Below are 12,283 nucleotides of genomic sequence, written 5' to 3'. Positions count from 1 at the left end.
CATCCTTGCAAACAATGCACAATATGCCACAACATAATCAAAATACAAAACAATGATGTCAAAGTCCTTTTGACCTTTAGAATCATAGGTCTAACTTATTTGGGACTTTGATTGTCCTGCTTGACCTTCTCAGTGGCTTCTGATTTGGTGACTCAAGATTCTGACCATCTGGATTCTCTATCTCAGGAGGTCTAGGATTTAAATCATTAACTCCAGAATTTACATTTTCTGACTCTAGACAACTTGATTCACTCATATCAACAGAACTTGGTTGTGGAACAAACTGAGTTGGTGTGAACTGATCAGACTTGGTGGGATTGACAGATTCACCCTTATTATCTGCACAAGTTATTTTTAACTGGTCTGCATGTCTACGGACAATAAGTCCATCATTTGTTTTTACTTTATAAGACACAGGTCCTGTACATTGAACAATTTGACCTGGAATCCATTTTTCCTTTCTCCCATAATTTCTTAGATACACATTATCATTAACTGCAAATTCTCTTTCAATGGATGATTTGTCATGATTTACTTTTTGTGTATGTTGATGTTGGGAAACAGACCTTTGAACAGTTGGATGTAGTAGGTCAAGATGAGTTTTAATTTTCCTACCACATAGCAATTCACATGGTGCAACACCTGTTGTTATATGAGGAGTTGTGCGGTATTTGGTTAAGAACCTGTTTACTCTTTCTCTAAGAGAAACTTGTTACCGGTATTCATTTTTACCATAGCGGTTTTGAATATGCCTACCGCTCTTTCAGCTAAACCATTCCCAGCAGGATGATAGGGGGATGTGGTTATATGCTCAATACCATTTGCCACACAAAACAGTTTAAACTCATGAGCTGTGAAACTAGGCCCATTATCTGAAACAATTTGATCTGGTAATCCATGAGTTGAAAATATTTCCTTAAGTTCTATAATGGTATCATTTGCAGTGATTGTGTTCATGATTTTAACTTCTAACCATTTAGAATGTGAATTAATAACAATTAAGAACATTTTGTTCATGAAAGGTCCTGCGAAATCTATATGTATACGTTTCCATGGTTCAATTGGCCAGTCCCAGTTTTGCAAAGGTGCTGTAGCTGGTTGATTTGAATGTTGTGCACAGCTTGAACAAAGTTTTACATATTTTTCAATATCAGCATCCATATGTGGCCACCAGAACCATGATCTTGCTAGACTCTTCATTTTGGAAGAACCAAGATGAGTATCATGTAAAGTTCTTAAAACTTCTTTTTGTAACATTTTGGGGATAATTACTCTTGACCCCCATAGTATACATCCATCTTCTAGACTTAACTCTGTTTTTCTTATTTTATATGGCTTTAAGTCCTCATTCACTGACTCTTCAGGCCAACCATTCTTACAGTACTCATATACTTTTATTAAGCACTCATCTTTTTGTGTTTCTCTCTTAATATCATTCACATTTATATTGGAGTTATCCATGATAGTGAAGAGAACAAAAACATCTTCTGGTACATAGCTCAGGCTTTGGTTTTTTAAAGGTAATCTACTAAGACTATCTGCACTATTCTCAGATCCAGGTTTGTATTTCAATTCATAATTGTATGCAGTTAGTGTGATAGCCCATCTTTGAATTCTTGGTGAGGCATGCTCAGGTAGGGTTTTGTTTTCTCCAAATAAACCTAGCAATGGTTTATGATCTGTAAAGATGGTGAACTTCCTACCAAACAGAAACTTATGAAGTTTCTTAACACCAAAAATGATGCCTAAGCCTTGCCTATCTAACTGAGAATAATTTTTCTCAGCCTGGTTCAAAGATCTACTGGCAAAAGCAATGGGTCTGTCACCCTTCTCATCCATGTGGGACAAGACTGCTCCTACACCATCTGGTGAAGCATCACATGTTAATATAAGTCTTTTCCCTGGGTCATAGTGAGTTAGTAAGGTGTCAGCAGACAAAGCCTCTTTTGCTGTATTAAAAGCAGCTTCTTGTTGTTTACCCCAGTGCCAAGTTGCATTTTTCTGTAGCAGCTTGTACAGTGGTGATAGTTTACCAGACAGATTCCCTATGAACTTTGCATAGTAATTTATCAAGCCCAAAAAAGCTCTTAGTTGTTGGGTATTTTCAGGTTTGGGTGCTTCTTTAATGGCTTTTGTTTTCTCAGGTTGAGGTCTGATGCCTTGTTTGCTTAATATATAACCAAGAAAACTAATTTCTGTCAGCATGAATTGACATTTATCTTTGTTTATCTTTAAACCTTTTTCACCAACAATTTTCAAGACTTTATCTAGTGTTTTAAGATGTTCAGTGTCATTCTTACCAGTTATGTACACATTGTCAAAGTACACACAAACATTTGGAATATCCTTAAAAATACTGTCCATGACAGCTTGGAAAATTCCAGGGCTAGATGATATGCCAAAACATAGTCTTTCATATTGGTAGAGTCCTTTATGTGTGTTTATTGTCGTATAGACTTTTGAATCTGGATGCAGTTCTAGTTGAGTGTAAGCATGACTAAAGTCTAATTCAGTGAATTTGTCTCCTCCTGCCAAATTCAAAGAAATTTCCTCAATGTTAGGTATAGGGTACCTATTTAGCTCTATTTGCTTATTCAGTGTAGTTTTATAATCTCCACAAATTCTTATAGAACCATCCTTCTTTAACACTGGCACAATGGGTGTCGCCCAATCGGAATAGTCTACCTTCTTTATGATGCCATTAGATTCCAATCTACTTAGCTCATTTTCAATTTTATTCCTCATTGCATAAGGTGGAACTCTAGCTTTGCAGTATCTTGGATTTGTATCTTTAATGCTTAACTTCACTGTTCTATCATTTAGTAATCCAGAGTTACCAAAAACACATTTATTTTCAGATATTACTTTATCTAGTGAAGTAAGACTAGATTCTTTTACATTCTTCAATGAACAAATACTCTCCCAATTTAACTTAAGATCACTTAACCAGTTCCTACCTAGTAATGGCGGTCCATTTCCTTCAACCACAAGAAGAGGAAGTTTAACACTTTGACCATTATAACTTACATGAACCATACACTCTCCTATTACCGGAACATTGTCACCAGTGTATGTTGTTAGACACTTGTGACACGGCTGTAGAGGCACTGATCCTCCTGTGACAGCGTCAAACTCTTTCTTTGTTATGACTGTTAGAGATGCTCCAGTGTCAAGTTGGAAGCTGATGCTCTTACCGTTGATATTAACTTGTACATTGATGGGAGCATGACTCATTGATTTCACAGAGAACAGGCTGAAATCCGGCTGCGAATCAGTTTGAGCATTTTCACAGGTAGAGTGGTTCATTGGTTGGGTTAGGTAGTCTTGGTGAGAGTTAACATAGTGCTGCTTTTGGTTGCGGTACTGTCTTGACTGGCTAGATTTAGCAACAGACGAAGACTTTGCAAAGCAGGCCTTGGCAATGTGACCTTGCTTACCGCACTTATAACAAGTTGCTAACTTGAACTTGCACCGATGAGATGCATGGGGACCTTTGCATCGATGACATTTTTGATAATTATTACTAGATTTAGATCTAGGATTTGAACGAGCAGGCTGTTTAGCATAAATTGGAATGCTCTGATGGGGTTGGTGTTTGTTGACTAACCTGCTGTTTACTGCATGGATCCCTGAAGGCGTAAGAGATTTCGCCGCATCTGATGACTGCTGGATTGAAGTTGCGAGTTGTATTGCTTTTTCTAATTTTAGATCTGACTCGAGCAGCAACCTTCTTTGAATATCAGGGCTGTTTACACCTGTCACAAACTTTTCACATAGTCTGTCAGACAGCGTATCGCCGAATTCACAAAATTCACTTAAATGACGTAAAGCAGCAACATATTCTGATATTGACTCGTTTGGTTGACGAGTCTTACTGTCAAATCTAGCTCTACATAAAAACTTTGATGGGGTAGGCGCATGGTGGTCTGTTAGCAATTTGCTCAGCTCGTTAAAGCTCTTGGTAGTTAGACTAGCTGGTGCGCATAAGTCTTTTAGTAGCCTAAATTGTTGAGGCCCTATGACTGTTAACAAAACAGCTCTCTTTTTGGCTTCTATCGTCACGTCGTTAGCTTCTAGGTAAAAGCTTAACCTCTCTAGGTAATCTTGAATGATTTCATCATTCGCATCAAATTCTTTTATTTGGCCATACAGCGCCATAATTCTAGAAATAATTAGCTAATAAGCTCTAGCAAACCTCTTTTTTGCGTAAGTAGGTGCTCTTTCTAGTAGATGTTTATCCTTCGTCGCCAAATGACGTGGATTGTAATGACTGACGAGAAGCCGCGTTGGTTGTTAACAGTCTTTATTATGTACAGACGCCATGTTGCAAAGAGAGGAAGAGAAAGAGCAAGTGGCCAGAGACCACTATATATAGATAACAACATGTAAGGGACATCACTCAAGATAACAATATAAATATAATACTAATACAGAGAGTGAGTTCCCTTGACCTCACAATTATTTCAATCTATTACACTAGGAACTGAGGATATTAGGGGCTGGGAGAGGGTCATTTAAAGGTTTACAATTAATGCTGTATTATGTAAATATATGATGTTTTAAGATGATGATATTGTTTGATTACATGTTTGCATTACAATAATTATTGTGTTTTAAATTTGAGATAAGTAGATGATGAATGTTAGTATAAAATTTTATTTTTTTTGAAGGAAAAGGTACATTGTAAGTTAAGATGCATTCGAATTATGACTTAGTGACTGAATATTGTTAGCTTGGTATGTTTGTTTATTCCTATTAGCGCCTGGCTGTCTCAAGTTGTACAAGCTACCATATTGACTCAAGAAGGAAGACAAGATTTGTCTCTGTCTATTGGTGTATATTATGTCCTAGCTAATAACATATTAAGGATATATTATTAGCCTTTATGGGAGGGGGGTATGTTAGGATTATTAGGGGGTCCATTCTCTTATAGGCATCCTAGGTTGTGTGATCTTACAAGCAATAAAAGTAACGGATTGTGAACGGACTTCGTGTTGGTTTCTTGTCGACCCTGTCCTCAACTCACAACACACAGCATGCAGAAACTAGTTATTTTATTTTGCTCCTTTACTGTCATTTAGCCATCGGAGAACTTAAAGAAAAATACCTGAAAGAAACACTAATTTCAATCCAAATTTGAATAAATTTGAAATGTGATATTTTTGTTTTACCAGTGAGCATTTAAGTTGTTTTTTCTTTTGTATAAAAAAAACGGGCAAAGTTCCACATCTGAGACGCTCGCTTTTAAAATACGGGCAAAGTTCCACATCGAGAAGCTCTCTTTAAAAAAAACGAAAGCGTAACGTGAAATTGTGACCAACGCCTCCAAATAGTGATTTTAGTTTTTCTGATTTTTAATAGACATAAATAGTTCTTTGTTTCTTGACATCTCTTACTTAGAGCTCTCCAGAGGCGTGGCGACCCTACCCGGCGCCCGGGGACAAACTTTCGATTTGCACCCCCCCCCCCCTCGAACTTTTCATTTACACCCCCCCCCCCCTCAAACTTTCAATTTGGCGCCCCCAAGGTCGGCGCCCGGGGACACATGTCCCCCCCCCCCTCCCCCCCCCCTCGCTACGCCTCTGGAGCTCTCTAGACTAGTATTTTAAGATCAAAAGACCATCTTTATACTCCACAAAGCCTTTCTATTTTATAATAAACAGTGTACTTGCAACCAACACATTATAAAACATAAAGAATGAACAGAATCATTATATTATGGAAGCAAATCCAAAAAGAAAAGCATGTTGAAATCGGAGTCAACGGCCTATATATCGCGTAACAGGTTGACTTAATTATGTTGGAGGAAATCCCGTCCTGTTTTAATTAGGCTCAAAGCAGATTTTGATGATGCACTTCACTTATATGAGCATAATGTGATAGTGCATACTAATACTTTTACACCGAGCCTACGTTATAATAACTCCGACTAAGTGTCGCTAACAATTTCCTGAAACTGCCACTCATGTTGAAGGATCACTTGTATTTTACATTTTTTATCCATTGTATTTTACAGCAAGTGAGTTTTGTTATTAATTCTGGTGCAGAGCAAATAGTCTGTGATATATTGCTTATTTATATAAGAAACAGTTTAATCAATATCAGACATATACATTTCTTCTAAAACAGTGGTTCTTAACTTGGGTTTGATCGAACCCCAGGGATTCGGTGAGTCGGTCCCGGGAGTTCAGCGGAGGTCAAGACACATACCTGACTCATGATTTTCCATCAGATTTTGCTAGTGCAGACGAAAGCACTATATATCGGCCGAGGCCGCGACAGCGCGACATCGTAATAGAGTGTGTCAGAGGGAAACAAACCGTACTGGTATCGTAAAATTTCTATATTGTGGGAAAAATTTGACGTCACAACACACATACGTCACGAATCGTGTTAACGCCACCTATACAAAATTTAGTATGGTAAAATACCAGAAAAATTATCACCTTATTTTAATGATATTTCACCATAGCTCTTTTGAAAATTCGAAAAAAAATATTTTAAGAGTGTTTTCTGTTATAAAAACTAGCCAACTGACTATTAGAGTTACTAAAAGAAGGACAAATGATTATATGTTGATTTTTCAACCTTGAGACCTCCACAAAAGTTTTTTTTTCAAGATGCCCCCCCCCCATCTTTGTTTATCTTTAAACCTTTTTCACCAACAATTTTCAAGACTTTATCGAGTGTTTTAAGATGTTCAGTGTCATTCTTACCAGTTATGTACACATTGTCAAAGTACACACAAACATTTGGAATGTCCTTAAAAATACTGTCCATGACAGCTTGGAAAATTCCAGGGCTGGATGATATGCCAAAACATAGTCTTTCATATTGGTAGAGTCCTTTATGTGTGTTTATTGTCGTATAGACTTTTGAATCTGGATGCAGTTCTAGTTGAGTGTAAGCATGACTAAAGTCTAATTCAGTGAATTTGTCTCCTCCTGCCAAATTCAAAGAAATTTCCTCAATGTTAGGTATAGGGTACCTATTTAGCTCTATTTGCTTATTCAGTGTGGTTTTATAATCTCCACAAATTCTTATAGAACCATCCTTCTTTAACACTGGCACAATGGGTGTCGCCCAATCGGAATAGTCTACCTTCTTTATGATGCCATTAGATTCCAATCTACTTAGCTCATTTTCAATTTTATTCCTCATTGCATAAGGTGGAACTCTAGCTTTGCAGTATCTTGGATTTGTATCTTTAATGCTTAACTTCACTGTTCTATCATTTAGTAATCCAGAGTTACCAAAAACACATTTATTTTCAGATATTACTTTATCTAGTGAAGTAAGACTAGATTCTTTTACATTCTTCAATGAACAAATACTCTCCCAATTTAACTTAAGATCACTTAACCAGTTCCTACCTAGTAATGGCGGTCCATTTCCTTCAACCACAAGAAGAGGAAGTTTAACACTTTGACCATTATAACTTACATGAACCATACACTCTCCTATTACCGGAACATTGTCACCAGTGTATGTTGTTAGACACTTGTGACACGGCTGTAGAGGCACTGATCCTCCTGTGACAGCGTCAAACTCTTTCTTTGTTATGACTGTTAGAGATGCTCCAGTGTCAAGTTGGAAGCTGATGCTCTTACCGTTGATATTAACTTGTACGTTGATGGGAGCATGACTCATTGATTTCACAGAGAACAGGCTGAAATCCGGCTGCGAATCAGTTTGAGAATTTTCACAGGTAGAGTGGTTCATTGGTTGGGTTAGGTAGTCTTGGTGAGAGTTAACATAGTGCTGCTTTTGGTTGCGGTACTGTCTTGACTGGCTAGATTTAGCAACAGACGAAGACTTTGCAAAGCAGGCCTTGGCAATGTGACCTTGCTTACCGCACTTATAACAAGTTGCTAACTTGAACTTGCACCGATGAGATGCATGGGGACCCTTGCATCGATGACATTTTTGATAATTATTACTAGATTTAGATCTAGGATTTGAACGAGCAGGCTGTTTAGCATAAATTGGAATGCTCTGATGGGGTTGATGTTTATTGACTAACCTGCTGTTTACTGCATGGATCTCTGAAGGTGCTAAAGATCTCGCCGCATCTGATGACTGCTGGAATGACATTGCAAGTTGTATTGCTTTTTCCAATTTTAGATCTGACTCGAGCAGCAACTTTCTTTGAATATCAGGGCTGTTTACACCTGTCACAAACTTTTCACATAATCTGTCAGACAGCGTGTCTCCGAATTCACAAAATCTACTTAAATGACGTAAAGCAGCAACATATTCTGATATTGACTCGTTTGGTTGACGAGTCCTACTGTCAAATCTAGCTCTACATAGAAACTTTGATGGGGTAGGCGCATGGTGGTCTGTTAGCAATTTGCTCAGCTCGTTAAAGCTCTTGGTATCTGGACTAGCTGGTGCGCATAAGTCCTTTAGTAGCCTGAATTGTTGAGGCCCTATGACTGTTAACAAAACAGCTCTCTTTTTGGCTTCTATCGTCACGTCGTTAGCTTCTAGGTAAAAGCTTAACCTCTCTAGGTAATCTTGAATGATTTCATCATTCGCATCAAATTCTTTTATTTGGCCATACAGCGCCATAATTCTAGAAATAATTAGCTAATAAGCTCTAGCAAACCTCTTTTTTGCGTAAGTAGGTGCTCTTTCTAGTAGATGTTTATCCTTCGTCGCCAAATGACGTGGATTGTAATGACTGACGAGAAGCCGCGTTGGTTGTTAACAGTCTTTATTATGTACAGACGCCATGTTGCAAAGAGAGAGAGAAAATGGCGAGAGAGAACTATTTATAGATAACAACATGTAAGGGACATCACTCAAGATAACAATATAAATATAATACTAATACAGAGAGTGAGTTCCCTTGACCTCACAATTAACTCAATCTATTACAACCATTATAGTTGTTTTTGTCCTATTTGGCCCACTTCTGTTTTGGTGTTAGGGGTCGTCCATAAATGACGTAACGCTTTTTAGACGATTTTTATTCCCCCTCCCCTCAGTAACACATCGTCACAAAAAGCCAGACCCCCCCCCAAAAAAAAATGACGTCCTCAGCCTACAAGCCCCGCCCCCCCCCTAAAAATTGCAGCTGAATTTTTCTTAAAACATCGATATTTTTCCAAAATCTTGTCAGAACTCTGCCAGCGTAGTATTTTGATCAATTCCTATTACAATTTATTAAAACGGTTTTCTAAAACGCGAAATAACGGCTAAAACTAGTTTTCTAACATTGCTTTTTTTATAAAGCAAAAAAAGTGACGTCACACCATCTGACCCCCCCCCCCCCTTCCCCTCATCACACACCGTCACAAAATTACGGACCCCCCTCCCCCCATACGAGTGTGACGTCATTTATGGACGACCCCTAAATCTCTTATACAATGTAGAACAGCGTTCTTAGATCTAAATCTAATTCAGGCTAGCTTGTCTACATTCAAATCGAATACCATATTGTGACAAGTGGATTCATCACATTTTTATTACCTAAGTCTGTCCAACTTCCTCTCTTAAAATAAAGGTTAACCGTTTCAAGTCATTTAACCCTTAAATGCATACCGGTACAAATCTGCAACATACCAGTTACCTTCCTATAAAATATTAGCCTAAACATATTTTATTCTGTGCATCACGTTGTTTGATTACTACAATGTTAACCTACAGCTTGCGCATGTCTAAGTGACCTAGATCTAGATTTGTTTTACCGCCAAGCCGATCTCAAATTTGTGCATGATCACAAGGTTTTTTATATCAGCATTTTTGGTTGGCGTTTCAAAGTTCATCAAAGTCAAATAAACTGGTTTTGATATTTCAAAAAATATGTTTCTGACAACCTAAGGTATGTATTACATATTGTATGTGTTGTTTTGAAAATCAATTCATAATTTATTTTAAAATCTTCACAAAACTTAGGTTGCAGTGCTGCAACGTTATGCAAATCGACCTACTTTTGCACTATTTTTTTTACTTTATACATCAGCATTGGTGATTATATAGTACCTTGTTTTTCTTCTAGTTTCAGCATAATCATTAAGAAATCATTGTGAATCAAGGTGAAGAATAATATGAAGTAGATGCTCTTGGTAATCCAGAGTATCTTCCTGGATCTCCTGGACCAGTGTGGACCCTAGATATCCTGGACCAGTGTGGACCCTGGATATCCTGGACCAGTGTGGACCCTGGATCTCCAGGACCAGTGTGGACCCTAGATATCCTGGACCAGTGTAGACCCTAGATATCCTGGACCAGTGTGGACCCTAGATATCCTGTACCAGTGTGGACCCTGGATCTCCTGGACCAGTGTGGACCCTGGATCTCCTGGACCAGTGTGGACCCTAGATATTCTGGACCAGTGTGGACCCTAGATATCCTGTACCAGTGTAAACCCTAGATACCCTGGACCAGTGTGGACCCTAGATATTCTAGACCAGTGTGGACCCTAGATATCCTGGACCAGTGTGGACCATAGATATCCTGGACCAGTGTGGACCCTAGATATTCTGGACCAGTGTGGACCCTAGATATCCTGTACCAGTGTAAACCCTAGATACCCTGGACCAGTGTGGACCCTAGATATTCTAGACCAGTGTGGACCCTAGATATCCTGGACCAGTGTGGACCATAGATATCCTGGACCAGTGTGGACCCTAGATATCCTGGACCAGTGTGGACCCTAGATATCCTGGACCAGTGTGGACCCTAGATATCCTGGACCAGTGTAATCCCTAGATATCCTGGACCAGTGTGGACCCTAGATATCCTGGACCAGTGTGGACCCTAGATACCCTGGACCAGTGTGGACCCTAGATACCCTGGACCAGTGTGGATCCTAGATATCCTGGACCAGTGTGGACCCTAGATATCCTGGACCAGTGTGGACCCTAGATATCCTGGACCAGTGTAAACCCTAGATATCCTGGACCAGTGTGGACCCTAGATATCCTGGACCAGTGTGGACCCTAGATACCCTGGACCAGTGTGGACCCTAGATATCCTGGACCAGTGTTGACCCTGGATCTACAAGACCAGTGTGGACCCTAGATCTCCTGGACCAGTGTGGACCCTAGATATCCTGGACCAGTGTGGACCCTAGATACCCTGGACCAGTGTAAACCCTAGATATCCTGGACCAGTGTGGACCCTAGATATCCTGGACCAGTGTGGACCCTAGATATCCTGGACCAGTGTGGACCCTAGATATCCTGGACCAGTGTGGACCCTAGATATCCTGGACCAGTGTGGACCCTAGATATCCTGGACCAGTGTTGACCCTGGATCTACAAGACCAGTGTGGACCCTAGATATCCTGGACCAGTTTTGACCCTGGATCTACAAGACCAGTGTGGACCCTGGATCTCCTGGACCAGAATGGACACTGGATCTCCTGGACCTGTGTGGACCCTGGATATCCTTGACCAGTGTGGACCCTGGACCAGTGTGGACACTGGATCTCCTGGACCTGTGTGGACACTTAAGTCTCGTGGAATAGTGCAATGACAGGTGCAAATTCACATCAAGCTCAAACAGTTTGCCACAAGTGCAACATATATCTTTGTTGTAACAAGACAAACAATTGTCTTAAAAAGTATCACCTTACTACATAATGTTGCAGACATGCAACATTTCGGATTTTAATTAAAGAACATGTTTAAACTAAAAATATTTTTTTACTTGACTATACTCTTCATATACCCACCAAAACAATATAAAAATATTTTTTTCAATCATTATTAAAAAGTCATGCATTTAAGGGTTAAATTAAAAAAAAAATTCACTGTAGTAGGCCTACAGTAGTCCATAAATGCCGTCATCACATATCTGAGAGATAGAGGGGGGGGGGGGGGTGGACTTTGGTGATGATCAGTGTTTCTTCCAGACTTTTTTCTCCAGGGGGGCACTTGAAATTTTCGGGGGAGGGGGGATGTAGACTTTCTTCGGGGGGCCGGACACTGTTAAAAGTATATATTTTCTATATAAAGTTCATTTCGTTCGGGGGGCGGGGGCAAAGCCTCCCCCCCCCCTGAAGAGATGCCTGGAAGAAACTCTGGTAATGATGTGTAACAAGGGGGGGGGGGGTGTTGGTCTGTCTGAAATTGTGACAAACACTTTTGCAATTTAAACAGAAAAGGCTAGAAACTGAATTTTAGCAGTCAATTTTACTTTTTTTTTTTTTTTTTTTTAAACTGGTTTTGAAAACTGTAATATAAATCGATTAAAATAGGGCCTTTTAATATTAACCGACCTTGGTAAATCAATGGGTTGTGACATAATTTTAAAAGGGATTATATAGGAG

At 39.3% G+C, this 12,283-nt stretch overlaps 1 protein-coding gene across 1 annotated transcript in view; it reads left to right on the top strand.

Annotated features, from left to right (window-relative positions):
• Nucleotides 1-12,283, top strand: part of LOC131954116 (uncharacterized) — a 245,497-nt gene that overhangs the window by 153,171 nt on the left and 80,043 nt on the right. The window lies entirely within an intron of this gene.

The sequence above is a fragment of the Physella acuta genome, unplaced genomic scaffold, assembly GCF_028476545.2.
Source record: "Physella acuta isolate Inbredline_101_S28 unplaced genomic scaffold, ASM2847654v3 ptg000973l, whole genome shotgun sequence".
NCBI lineage: Eukaryota > Metazoa > Mollusca > Gastropoda > Physidae > Physella > Physella acuta.
This window is presented reverse-complemented; position numbering and strand designations above follow the sequence as displayed.